Consider the following 14,021-nt stretch of genomic DNA (forward strand, 5'->3'; position numbering starts at 1 on the left):
CTACGTACAAAGTGTGCATGTTTAAATGTTAATGGTATGATCCAAGTTTGCGGCAAGGAATACGAAAGCACCAATGACTATAACATCACTAAAGTAAATGTGACCAGGAAATATAGGCACTACGATCCTTTTATTCTACCTCAAAATGCACGATAGATATACTATTTGCCTTATTCAGGGTCATGCAAGTCTAATTGAGGGGTTGTGGTTAAGATTAAGCCAAGAGGTCGCATCGAATTTGATGGAATAGAGGGTTAGGAACCTTTCCAAATTCATGACCCAACTCCATCAAAAATGGTAGTTGATACTGGTGATCTGATCACCCTTAGTTCGGCTGTATGGATGATGATATCATTGACCATATGGTAGATAATGACACACTAACACTGGACGGCGACGATCTTCAAGAAGAAGATGGGGTTGATGGAGACGAAAAAGAAGAAGAAGATGAGTTTGATGATCAGAAAATTACCTCGTTGTCAAACTTTCATTTTATGTTTACATTCTGTATATTTGCTATTTTACATTATATACAAATCACTATTTTCAAATAAAATACTAATTTATTCATTGTTAATTGAGAGTTGACTATCAATTGTTAACTATCGTCGTTTATCATAGATTGAAAAAAATAAAAAAATATTGACGCTACTGGCGGATTTACCGATGGAAAATTCCGACCGATCATTTATATTTTTTTTAAAAATAACAAAACATTTTCCGTCGAATTTACCATCGAATTTTTTCGACGGTAAAATGGCACGAATGCTCAACTTATGGTGCCACGTTACCGTCGAATTTTTTTCGCCGGTAATGTTTATCAGATCTTTGCCCATGAACCATCATATTTCGACGCTAAATTCACTGCAAGTTATCAGCGGACATTAAAATCCAACGGTAAATATTTACCGACAAGGTTTATACCGTTAGATTTAATCTGACGGAACATGCACCAGTAAACATAATTTTAATGGATTCTTTTTTTTTCTACCGGTAAATCTGGTGGTACTCAACGTTTTTCTTGCAGTGTAAGTAAAATACTTAATTAGTACTTCAAATATATACATAAGCGTTCATTTCAAAACATTAATTTGTCACGGAAAAAAAGACAAGACACTTGAAAATACATCATTGTTAACAATAAGAAAGTCTATCATATATTTTGCACTGGTGGTTGCTATGACAAAAGAAGTTTTGGAAGGTTTTAAGGATTAGTCAGAGAAGCTCCTTGAACAAAAGAAGAAAGGAGCTCTTTGAGTGGTATTGAATAAGAGTTAGAAATAAAAGAAGATAGGTTGCTTTGTCAAGAATACTAGAGGGATGAGTTGTGTGATGATGATAAGTATCGTGGTTAGGGATGAGGTGAATTTGAGTGTAAGTTTGCAAGAAAAAAGTCATATAGTGCAATGGGATGGAAGAGAAGACTTAACAAAGGTTCTTGACATGATTGTATAGTGGCAAGAAATAAAAATAGATGTGAGATCTTTCAACTATGTATAGATTTTCATTGTTTGGATCTACACCAATTCCTTCGTCTTTGGATATCTCAACGAATATTATTAGTGTCATCATCTACACAACTGAGCATAAAAAGAAATACACCACAAGATATCATAGGAGTGAGAATCGAAAAATGATTCCCAATAGAGATTAGTGTAATACTTCATATATAGTTTATTCATAAATTAATATTTATGTAGTCAATCATTACATATCATTAATCAATGATCTAATGCACATATCATATGCTTCCTTACATGCTTTGGCTATGAGCTCAAAAATCGATTTTTCAGTCACTTAACAAACATTATCGACAACCAATCTCGACCTTATCCTATCAATAAGGATGGGTATAGATGTACCGATAGATAATCTTAATCCTGGCATTGTACTTTTAACGACAAGCCTATTTCATTCTATGCATTGTAACCATATGTATATGCAACCATGTATAGATACAAGTATCATTTATGATTTTAAACCATGGTTGATGAGGTTTTTAGTTAAACTCATGTTAAGTTTTATTGAAAAGATTCAGTTTTAGTACATAATAGTGATGTTGTTGAAAAAGGGAGGATTAGTCCTTTTTGTAACATCGAGAATGAATCCTTACTGTTGAAATAATGAAAAGTGGTCCTCAAAATTTGTACTGGAATATTGAAAATCAATATTTTTGTGTTAATTTTCACAAAGTTTTCTTTGAGAGGATCAATTTGTATAGTAAATTGTAGGATCGATCCTCTTATATAAAAATGCATTAAAATTTATATTTTGTCATCTTTTAGCCCATAAAGAATTTCGAATGCATAATGATGTGTTATATCATACATTCGTTTAAACAACACCAAACATTAAATTTAGAAAAAATAAATATACATTGTAATTTACTGTTCTTATATATATGAACCACTTTGAAAACTCTTAACCATTAGTCTTTATGAATTTTCTTGGGTTATAAAATATCAAGTTGGACTCTCTTACACCTATCTCTCACTTAAGGGTTCATGAAAAGATAAACTAACTTATGGTTGCTAGTATTAAAAGGGGTAAAGAATGTAAGATTTTGAGTGATTTGTTTATTTGAAATAAGCTCCTAAATTGGTTAGTGAATGGTTATTGGCACTTAAAGGATTGATGGTATAAGTGATTAAGGTGTTGTATGAGGTGAGGAGATACTGTAACTGGGGTTATATGTGTATATTGTGAAGGTTTTAGTGGAGATTGAGTAGAGAGATTATAAATTAGTGAAATGCATAAGTGAGGTGTTGCATGTATGACCATACTTGAAACTTTGAGTTGAAGGTGATATTGTTTAGATAAGAGGTGAGAATTGACTAGATCACTAAGGTGAGATATACATGAATGATGAATGGTAAAGGTGATAGTGGAGAGTTCAAGATTTTATTGTGATGAAGTGATGGGTGCAAAAGGTGAAAAGGGTAGTGTGCTATTGTCCTTCATATTTCTCTTCTCATAGGATCGATCTTTATGTCTGGTGCGCGAAATTGTGAACAATACTTTTCACAACTCTCATAATCCTCGGTCATGAACCCCAAAAACTTGGTGTTCAATACCTTGGCATTACACAACTTCGCACAACTAACCAGCAAGTGCACTGGGTCGTCCAAGTAATAAACCTTACGCGAGTAAGGGTCGATCCCACGGAGATTGTTAGTATGAAGCAAGCTATGGTCATCTTGTAAATCTTAGTCAGGCAAACTCAAATGGATATGATGATGAACGAAATAAACATAAAGATAAAGATAGAGGTACTTATGTAATTCATTGGTAGGAACTTCAGATAAGCGCATGAAGATGCCTTCCCTTCCGTCTCTCTGCTTTCCTACTGTCTTCATCCAATCCTTCTTACTCCTTTCCATGGCAAGCTTATGTAGGGTTTCACCGTTGTCAATGGCTACCTCCCATCCTCTCAGTGAAAACGTTTGCCTATGCTCTGTCACAGCATGGGGTAATCAGCTGTCGGTTCTCGGTCAGGCCGGAATAGAATCCATCGATTCTTTTGCGTCTGTCACTAACGCCCCGCCTGCTAGGAGTTTGAAGCACGTCACAGTCATTCAATCATTGAATCCTACTCAGAATACCACAGACAAGGTTAGACCTTCCGGATTCTCTTGAATGCTGCCATCAGTTCTAGCCTATACCACGAAGACTCTGATCTCACGGAATGGTTGGCTCGGTTGTCAGGCGAGCACTCGGTTGTCAGGCGATCAACCATGCATCGTGCAATCAGGAATCCAAGAGATATTCACCCAATCGAAGGTAGAACGGAGGTGGTTGTCAGTCACACGTTCATAAGTGAGAATGATGATGAGTGTCACGGATCATCACATTCATCAAGTTGAAGAACAAGTGATATCTTAGAACAAGAACAAGCGGAATTGAATGGAAGAACAATAGTAATTGCATTAATACTCGAGGTACAGCAGAGCTCCATACCTTAATCTATGGTGTGTAGAAACTCCACCGTTGAAAATACATAAGAACAAGGTCTAGGCATGGCCGAATGGCCAGCCTCCCAATGATCTAAGATAGCATAAAAATGAATATAGCTACCAAAGTCTCCAAATACAATAGTAAAAGGTCCTACTTATAGAGAACTAGTAGCCTAAGGTTTACAGAAATGAGTAAATGACATAAAAATCCACTTCCGGGCCCACTTGGTGTGTGCTTGGGCTGAGCAATGAAGCATTTTCGTGTAGAGACTCTTCTTGGAGTTAAACGCCAGCTTTTATGCCAGTTTGGGCGTTTAACTCCCATTTTGGTGCCAGTTCCGGCGTTTAACGCTGGGATTTCTGAGGGTGACTTTGAACGCCGGTTTGGGCCATTAAATCTTGGGCAAAGTATGAACTATCATATATTGCTGGAAAGCCCAGGATGTCTACTTTCCAACGCCGTTGAGAGCGCGCCAATTGGGCTTCTGTAGCTCCAGAAAATCCACTTCGAGTGTAGGGAGGTCAGAATCCAACAGCATCTGCAGTCCTTTTTAGTCTCTGAATCAGATTTTTGCTCAGGTCCCTTAATTTCAGCCAGAAAATACCCGAAATCACAGAAAAACACACAAACTCATAGTAAAGCCCAGAAAAGTAAATTTTAACTAAAAACTAATAAAAATATACTAAAATCTAACTAGATCCTACCAAAAACATACTAAAAACAATGCCAAAAAGCATACAAATTATCTGCTCATCACAACACCAAACTTAAATTGTTGCTTGTCCTCAAGCAACTGAAAATCAAATAAGATAAAAAGAAGAGAATATGCAATGAATTCCAAAAACATCTATGAAGATCAGTATCAATTAGATGAGCGGGGCTTTTAGCTTTTTGCCTCTGAACAGTTTTGGCATCTCACTCTATCCTTTGAAATTCAGAATGATTGGCTTCTTTAGGAACTCAGAATCCAGATAGTGTTATTGATTCTCCTAGTTAAGTATGATGATTCTTGAACATAGCTACTTATTGAGTCTTGGCCGTGGCCCAAAGCACTCTGTCTTCCAGTATTACCACCGGATACATACATGCCACAGACACATAATTGGGTGAACCTTTTCAGATTGTGACTCAGCTTTGCTAGAGTCCCCAATTAGAGGTGTCCAGGGTTCTTAAGCACACTCTTTTTGCCTTGGATCACAACTTTATTTCTTTCTTTTCTCTCTTTTTTTTCGTTTTCTTTTCTTTTTCTCTTTTTTTTCGATTTTTTTTTTGCTTTTTCTTGCTTCAAGAATCATTGTAATGATTTTTCAGATCCTCAATAACATGTCTCCTTTTTCATCATTCTTTCAAGAGCCAACATTCATGAACCACAAATTCAAGATACATATGCACTGTTTAAGCATACATTCAGAAAACAAAAATATTGCCACCACATCAAAATAATTAAACTGTTATAAAATTCAAAATTCATGCAATTCTTTCCTTTTCAATTTAAGCACGTTTTTATTCAAGAAAGGTGATGGATCCATAGGACATTCATAACTTTAAGGCATAGACACTAAGACACTAATGATCACAAGATACAAACATAGATAAACATAAGCACTAAAATTCGAAAAACAGAAGAATAAAGAACAAGGAAATCAAGGAACGGGTCCACCTTAGTGATGGCGGCTCTTTCTTCCTCTTGAAGATACTATGGTGTGCTTGAGCTCCTCAATGTCTCTTCCTTGTCTTTGTTGCTCCTCTCTCATGATTCTTTGATCTTCTCTAATTTCATGGAGGATGATGGAGTGTTCTTGATGCTCCACCCTTAGTTGTCCCATGTTGGAACTCAATTCTCCTAGGGAGGTGTTTAGTTGCTCCCAATAGTTCTGTGGAGGAAAGTGCATCCCTTGAGGTATCTCAGGGATCTCATGATGAGTGGATTCTCTTGTGTGCTCCATCCTCTTCTTAGTGATGGGCTTGTCCTCATCAATAGGGGTGTCTCCCTCTATGTCAACTCCAACTGAATAACAGAGGTGACAAATGAGATGAGGGAAGGCTAACCTTGCCAAGGTAGAGGACTTGTCCGCCACCTTATAGAGTTCTTGGGCTATAACCTCATGAACTTCTATTTCTTCTCCAATCATGATGCTATGAATCATGATAGCCCGGTCTATGGTAACTTCGGACCGGTTGCTAGTGGGAATGATTGAGCGTTGTATAAACTCTAACCATCCTCTAGCCACGGGCTTGAGGTCATGCCTTCTCAATTGAACCGGCTTCCCTCTTGAATCTCTCTTCCACTGGGCGCCCTCTTCACATATGATCGTGAGGACTTGGTCCAACCTTTGATCAAAGTTGACCCTTCTAGTGTAAGGATGTTCATCTCCTTGCATCATGGGCAAGTTGAACGCCACCCTTACACTTTCCGGACTAAAATCCAAGTATTTCCCCCGAACCATAGTAAGATAATTCTTTGGATTCGGGTTCATACTTTGATCATGGTTCTTAGTGATCCATGCATTGGCATAGAACTCTTGAACCATCAAGATTCCGACTTGTTGAATGGGGTTGGTAAGAACTTCTCAACCTCTTCTTCGGATCTCATGTCGGATCTCCGTATATTCACCCTTTTTGAGTGAAAAAGGGACCTCGGAGATCACCTTTTTCAAGGCCACAACTTCATAGAAGTGGTATTGATGCACCCTTGAGATGAATCTTTCTATCTCCCATGACTCGGAGGTGGAAGCTTTTGCCTTCCCTTTCCTCTTTCTAGAGGTTTCTCCGGCCTTGGATGCCATAAATGGTTATGGAAAAACAAAAAGCAATGCTTTTACCACACCAAACTTAAAAGGTTTGCTCGTCCTCGAGCAAAAGAAGAAAGAAGAGAGTAGAAGAAGAAGAAATGAGGGGAAAGGGAATGGCTTTTGTTTTCGGCCAAGAAGGGGAGAAGTGGTGTGTATGTTGTGTGAAAATGAAGGAGTGAAGGAGGGTTTATGTAGGAGAAGGGGAAGTGTAGGGTTCGGCCATTTGAGGGTGGGTTTGGGTGGGAAAGTGGTTTGAATTTTGAATGGTGAGGTAGGTGGGGTTTTATGAAGGATGGAGGTGAGTGGTGAAGAGAAAGATGGGATTTGATAGGTGAAGGGTTTTTGGGGAAGAGGTGTTGAGGTGATTGGTGAATGGGTGAAGAAGAGAGAGAGTGGTAGGGTAGGTGGGGATCCTGTGGGGTCCACAGATCCTGAGGTGTCAAGGAAAAGTCATCCCTGCACCAAATGGCAAGCAAAATCACGTTTTTAGCCATTTCTGGCGTTAAACGCCGGGCTGGTGCCCATTTCTGGCGTTTAACACCAGCTTCTTACCCATTTCTGGCGTTTAACGCCAGTCTGGTGCCCCTTTCTGGCGTTAAACGCCCAGAATGGTGCCAGACTGGGCGTTAAACGCCCAACAGCTAACCTCACTGGCGTTTAAACGCCAGTGGGTGCGTCCTCCAGGGTGTGCTATTTTTCTTCCTGTTTTTCATTCTGTTTTTGCTTTTTTCATTAATTTTGTGACTTCTCATGATCATCAACCTACAAAAAAGAGAAAATAACAAAATAAAATAGATAAAATATAACATTGGGTTGCCTCCCAACAAGCGCTTCTTTAATGTCATTAGCTTGACAGAGTACTCTCATGGAGCCTCAGAATTGCTTAGAGCTATGTTGGAACCTCCCAACACCAAACTTAGAGTTTGAATGTGGGGGTTCAACACCCAACTTAGAGTTTGGTTGTGGCCTCCCAACACCAAACTTAGAGTTTGACTGTGGGGGCTCTGTTTGGCTCTGCTTTGAGAGAAGCTCTTCATGCTTCCTCTCCATGATGACAGAGGGATATCCTTGGGCCTTAAACACCAAGGATTCTTCATTCACTTGAATGATCAACTCTCCTCTATCAACATCAATCACAGCCCTTGCTGTGGCTAGGAAGGGTCTGCCAAGGATGATGGATTCATCCATGCACTTCCCAGTCTCTAGGACTATGAAATCAGTAGGGATGTAATGATCTTCAATTTTAACCAGAACATCCTCTACAAGTCCATGGGCTTGTTTTCTTGAATTGTCTGCCATCTCTAGTGAGATTTTTGCAGCTTGCACCTCAGAGATCCCTAACTTCTCCATTACAGAGAGAGGCATGAGGTTTACACTTGACCCTAAGTCACACAAGGCCTTCTTGAAGGTCATGGTGCCTATGGTACAAGGTATTGAAAACTTCCCAGGATCCTGTCTCTTTTGAGGCAGTTTCTGCCTAGACAAGTCATCTAGTTCCTTGGTGAGCAAAGGAGGTTCATCCTCCCAAGTCTCATTTCCAAATAACTTGTCATTCAGCTTCATGATTGCTCCAAGGTATTTAGCAACTTGCTCCTTAGTGACATACTCATCCTCTTCAGAGGAAGAATACTCATCAGAGCTCATGAATGGCAGAAGTAAGTCCAATGGAATCTCTATGGTCTCAGTTTGAGCCTCAGATTCCCATGGTTCCTCATTGGGGAACTCATTGGAGGCCAGTGGACGCCCAGTGAGGCCTTCCTCAATGGTGTTCACTGCCTCTCCTTCCTCCCAAAATTCGGCCATGTTGATGGCCTTGCACTCTCCTTTTGGATTTTCTTCTGTATTGCTTGGGAGAGTACTAGGAGGGAGTTCAGTAATTTTCTTGCTCAGCTGACCCACTTGTCCTTCCAAGTTTCTAATGGAAGACCTAGTTTCAGTCATGAAACTTTGAGTGGTTTTGATTAGATCAGAGACCATGGTTACTAAGTCAGAGTTATTCTGTTTAGAACTCTCTGTCTGTTGCTGAGAAGATGATGGAAAAGGCTTGCTATTGCTAAACCTGTTTCTTCCACCATTATTGTTGTTGAAACCTTGTTGAGGTCTCTGTTGATCCTTCCATGAAAAATTTGGATGATTTCTCCATGAAGGATTATAGGTGTTTCCATAGGATTCTCCCATGTAATTCACCTCTTCCATTGAAGGGTTCTCAGGATCATAAGCTTCTTCCTCAGATGAAGCTTCCTTAGTACTGCTTGGTGCATTTTGCATTCCAGACAGACTTTGAGAAATCATATTGACTTGTTGAGTCAATATTTTATTCTGAGCCAATATGGCATTCAGAGTGTCAATCTCAAGAACTCCTTTCTTCTGACTAGCCCCATTGTTCACAGGATTTCTTTCAGAAGTGTACATGAATTGGTTATTTGCAACCATTTCAATCAGTTCTTGAGCTTCAGTAGGCGTCTTCTTCAGATGAAGAGATCCTCCTGCAGAGTTATCCAAAGACATCTTGGATAGTTCAGAGAGACCATCATAGAAAATACCTATGATGCTCCATTCAGAAAGCATATCAGAAGGACACTTTCTGATTAATTGTTTATATCTTTCCCAAGCTTCATAGAGGGATTCTCCTTCCTTCTGTCTGAAGGTTTGGACTTCCACTCTAAGCTTACTCAATTTTTGAGGTGGAAAGAACTTTGCCAAGAAGGCATTGACTAGCTTTTCCCAAGAGTCCAGGCTTTCTTTAGGTTGAGAGTCCAACCATGTTCTAGCTCTGTCTCTTACAGCAAAAGGGAATAGCATAAGTCTGTAGACCTCAGGGTCAACCCCATTAGTCTTGACAGTGTCACAGATTTGCAAGAACTCAGCTAAGAACTGATGAGGATCTTCCAATGGAAGTCCATGGAACTTGCAATTCTGTTGCATTAGAGAAACTAATTGAGGCTTAAGCTCAAAGTTGTTTGCTCCAATGGCAGGGATAGAGATGCTTCTCCCATAGAAATCGGGATTAGGTGCAGTAAAGTCACCCAGCACCTTCCTTGCATTGTTGGCATTGTTGTTTTCGGCTGCCATGTGTTCTTCTTCTTTGAAGAATTCGGTCAGGTCCTCTAAAGAGAGTTGTGCTTTGGCTTCTCTTAGCTTTCTCTTCAAGGTCCTTTCAGGTTCAGGATCAGCCTCAACAAGAATGCCTTTGTCTTTGCTCCTGCTCATAAGAAAGAGAAGAGAACAAGAAAATGTGGAATCCTCTATGTCACAGTATAGAGATTCCTTAAAGTGTCAGAGGAAAAGAAAAGTAGAAGACAGAAGTAGAAAATTCGAACTTTATCAAAGAAGATGGAGTTCGAATTTTGCATTAAGGGATAGTGTTAGTCCATAAATAGAAAGATGTGAGAAGGAGGGAAGTAATTTTCGAAAATTAAGTAAAAGATTTTGAAAACATTTTTGAAAACACTACTTGATTTTCGAAAATGAAAGTGGAAAAGAAATCAAGTGATTTTTGAAAAAGATTTTAAAATTAGAAATAAAAAAGATTTGATTGAAAACTATTTTGAAAAAGATGTGGTTAAGAAAATATGATTAGTTTTAAAAAGATGTGATTGAGAAGATATGATTTGAAAAACATTTTAAAAAGATTTGATTTTGAAAATTAAAAACTTGACTAACAAGAAAAGATATGATTCAAACATTAAACCTTCCTCAACAGAAAAGGCAACATGCTTGAAGTGTTGAATCAAATCATTAATTGATAGTAAGTATCTTTGAAAATAGAAAGAACTTGATTTTGAAAAAGATTTGATTGAAAAATTGATTTGAAAAAAGATTTGATTTTGAAAAACTTTGAAAACTTGAAAAAAATTGATTTGAAAACAAAATCTTCCCCCTTTAGCCATCCTGGCGTTAAACGCCCAGAATGGTGCACATTCTGGCGTTTAACGCCCAAAACTATACCCTTTTGGGCGTTAAACGCCCAACCAGGTACCCTGGCTGGCGTTTAAACGCCAGTCTGTCCTTCTTCACTGGGCGTTTTGAACGCCCAGCTTTTTCTGTGCAATTCCTCTGCTGAATGTTCTGAATCTTCAATTCTCTGTATTATTGACTTGAGAAGACACAAATTAAAAATATTTTTGGATTTTTAATAATAAGGAAAAATCAAAATGCAACAAGAATCAAATAACAATGCATGCAAGACACCAAACTTAGTAGTTTGTATACTACTGACACTATATGAGACACATAAACACTCAAGTCAAAAGAATTCAAAGATCAGAGTAAGAAATCATCAAGAATTACTTGAAGATCCTTAAGACACATGAATGAATGCATGCAATTGACACCAAACTTAGAATGAGACTAGACTCAAACAAGAAATATTTTTTTTTTGGATTTTATGTTTTTGTAAATTTTTTTGTGTTTTTCGAAAATTAAGTGGAAAAAGAAAATAAAGGTATCAAAATTCTTAATGAGAATTCCAGGAATCAGTGCAATGCTAGTCTAAGACTCCGGTCCAGGAATTAGACATGGCTTCACAGCCAGCCAAGCTCTCAAAGAAAGCTTCGGTCCAAAACACTAGACATGGCCAAAGGCCAGCCAAGCCTTAGCAGATCACTGCTCCAAAAGCAAGATTGATAAAAATCAACAAGCTTTTGTGATGATAAGTTGAAACCTCGGTCCAATGAGATTAGACATGGCTTCTCAGCCAGCCAGACTTCAATAAATCATCATGAAACTCTAGAATTCATCTTCAAAAATTTCGAAAAAAATAAATACCTAATCTAAGCAACAAGATGAACCGTCAGTTGTCCAAACTGAACAATCCCCGGCAACGGCGCCAAAAACTTGGTGCGCGAAATTGTGAACAATACTTTTCACAACTCTCATAATCCTCGGTCATGAACCCCAAAAACTTGGTGTTCAATACCTTGGCATTACACAACTTCGCACAACTAACCAGCAAGTGCACTGGGTCGTCCAAGTAATAAACCTTACGCGAGTAAGGGTCGATCCCACGGAGATTGTTAGTATGAAGCAAGCTATGGTCATCTTGTAAATCTTAGTCAGGCAAACTCAAATGGATATGATGATGAACGAAATAAACATAAAGATAAAGATAGAGGTACTTATGTAATTCATTGGTAGGAACTTCAGATAAGCGCATGAAGATGCCTTCCCTTCCGTCTCTCTGCTTTCCTACTGTCTTCATCCAATCCTTCTTACTCCTTTCCATGGCAAGCTTATGTAGGGTTTCACCGTTGTCAATGGCTACCTCCCATCCTCTCAGTGAAAACGTTTGCCTATGCTCTGTCACAGCATGGGGTAATCAGCTGTCGGTTCTCGGTCAGGCCGGAATAGAATCCATCGATTCTTTTGCGTCTGTCACTAACGCCCCGCCTGCTAGGAGTTTGAAGCACGTCACAGTCATTCAATCATTGAATCCTACTCAGAATACCACAGACAAGGTTAGACCTTCCGGATTCTCTTGAATGCTGCCATCAGTTCTAGCCTATACCACGAAGACTCTGATCTCACGGAATGGTTGGCTCGGTTGTCAGGCGAGCACTCGGTTGTCAGGCGATCAACCATGCATCGTGCAATCAGGAATCCAAGAGATATTCACCCAATCGAAGGTAGAACGGAGGTGGTTGTCAGTCACACGTTCATAAGTGAGAATGATGATGAGTGTCACGGATCATCACATTCATCAAGTTGAAGAACAAGTGATATCTTAGAACAAGAACAAGCGGAATTGAATGGAAGAACAATAGTAATTGCATTAATACTCGAGGTACAGCAGAGCTCCACACCTTAATCTATGGTGTGTAGAAACTCCACCGTTGAAAATACATAAGAACAAGGTCTAGGCATGGCCGAATGGCCAGCCTCCCAATGATCTAAGCTAGCATAAAAATGAATATAGCTACCAAAGTCTCCAAATACAATAGTAAAAGGTCCTACTTATAGAGAACTAGTAGCCTAAGGTTTACAGAAATGAGTAAATGACATAAAAATCCACTTCCGGGCCCACTTGGTGTGTGCTTGGGCTGAGCAATGAAGCATTTTCGTGTAGAGACTCTTCTTGGAGTTAAACGCCAGCTTTTATGCCAGTTTGGGCGTTTAACTCCCATTTTGGTGCCAGTTCCGGCGTTTAACGCTGGGATTTCTGAGGGTGACTTTGAACGCCGGTTTGGGCCATCAAATCTTGGGCAAAGTATGGACTATCATATATTGCTGGAAAGCCCAGAATGTCTACTTTCCAACGCCGTTGAGAGCGCGCCAATTGGGCTTCTGTAGCTCCAGAAAATCCACTTCTAGTGCAGGGAGGTCAGAATCCAACAGCATCTGCAGTCCTTTTTAGTCTCTGAATCAGATTTTTGCTCAGGTCCCTCAATTTCAGCCAGAAAATACCTGAAATCACAGAAAAATACACAAACTCATAGTAAAGCCCAGAAAAGTGAATTTTAACTAAAAACTAATAAAAATATACTAAAATCTAACTAGATCCTACCAAAAACATACTAAAAACAATGCCAAAAAGCATACAAATTATCCGCTCATCAATGTCTTTGTATAAAATTGGCTTTCCTTTTTTTTATTTGATTGATACAAATAATAGAATAACAACTAAATCAACAAAAGATATAAGATATTTTTTTTTACCTTGAGGCATTTTACTTGAATATGTGAAGTTTTGAAAAATTAACTCGTGAAAGAAAAAAATATAAAATTCAAAAGAAAAAATAAAACAATCTAGATGTATAAGAAAGAAATATAGAAGAATACAATTTAAAATTAAAAATATTAAAATATTAAAATTCGATATTTTAATTTTTGTTTAAAAAAAATTAACAATTTAAAATTAAAACTATACCCTCCGATTTCTGGTTTCAGGAAATAAAAAAATTAAAAATTAAAATGAGATCTTTCGATTTCATTTTTTTAAATAGTCTTTCATATTAAAAAAAAACAAAAAAGACAATATATTTAAAATACCATGTTTTAAATCTATATTAAAATTTTTTATCCTTGAATTGATGCTTAATATAATTGAATAAGCATATTACTAAGATTTTAGGAGTATGTTCTCCCTTCGCATAGGTTTGGAGAGAGTACAACATGAGCGACGGAAGAGTGACTGGTGAGAGCTAGGTGGAGTGTTTGAGGGAAGAACATGATGAGACTTTACCAATCAAGGAGATTATCAGAGAGAGTGCAGAAAGGGTTGCTTCAGGTGACAAGGAGGACTTACGTAAGGGTAATGCTAGGGTGACTAATAAGGTT

The 14,021-nt window shown here is 38.4% G+C and overlaps 1 non-coding gene across 1 annotated transcript; it reads left to right on the forward strand.

Annotated features, from left to right (window-relative positions):
* Window positions 1-9,308: 9,308 nt before the first annotated feature.
* Window positions 9,309-9,416, forward strand: LOC112700020 (small nucleolar RNA R71). The gene has a single exon (XR_003152946.1). It is a non-coding gene; the product is annotated as a small nucleolar RNA R71 (small nucleolar RNA).
* The last annotated feature ends 4,605 nt before the right edge of the window (window positions 9,417-14,021 follow it).

This window comes from Arachis hypogaea, chromosome 6 (genome assembly GCF_003086295.3).
Source record: "Arachis hypogaea cultivar Tifrunner chromosome 6, arahy.Tifrunner.gnm2.J5K5, whole genome shotgun sequence".
NCBI lineage: Eukaryota > Viridiplantae > Streptophyta > Magnoliopsida > Fabales > Fabaceae > Arachis > Arachis hypogaea.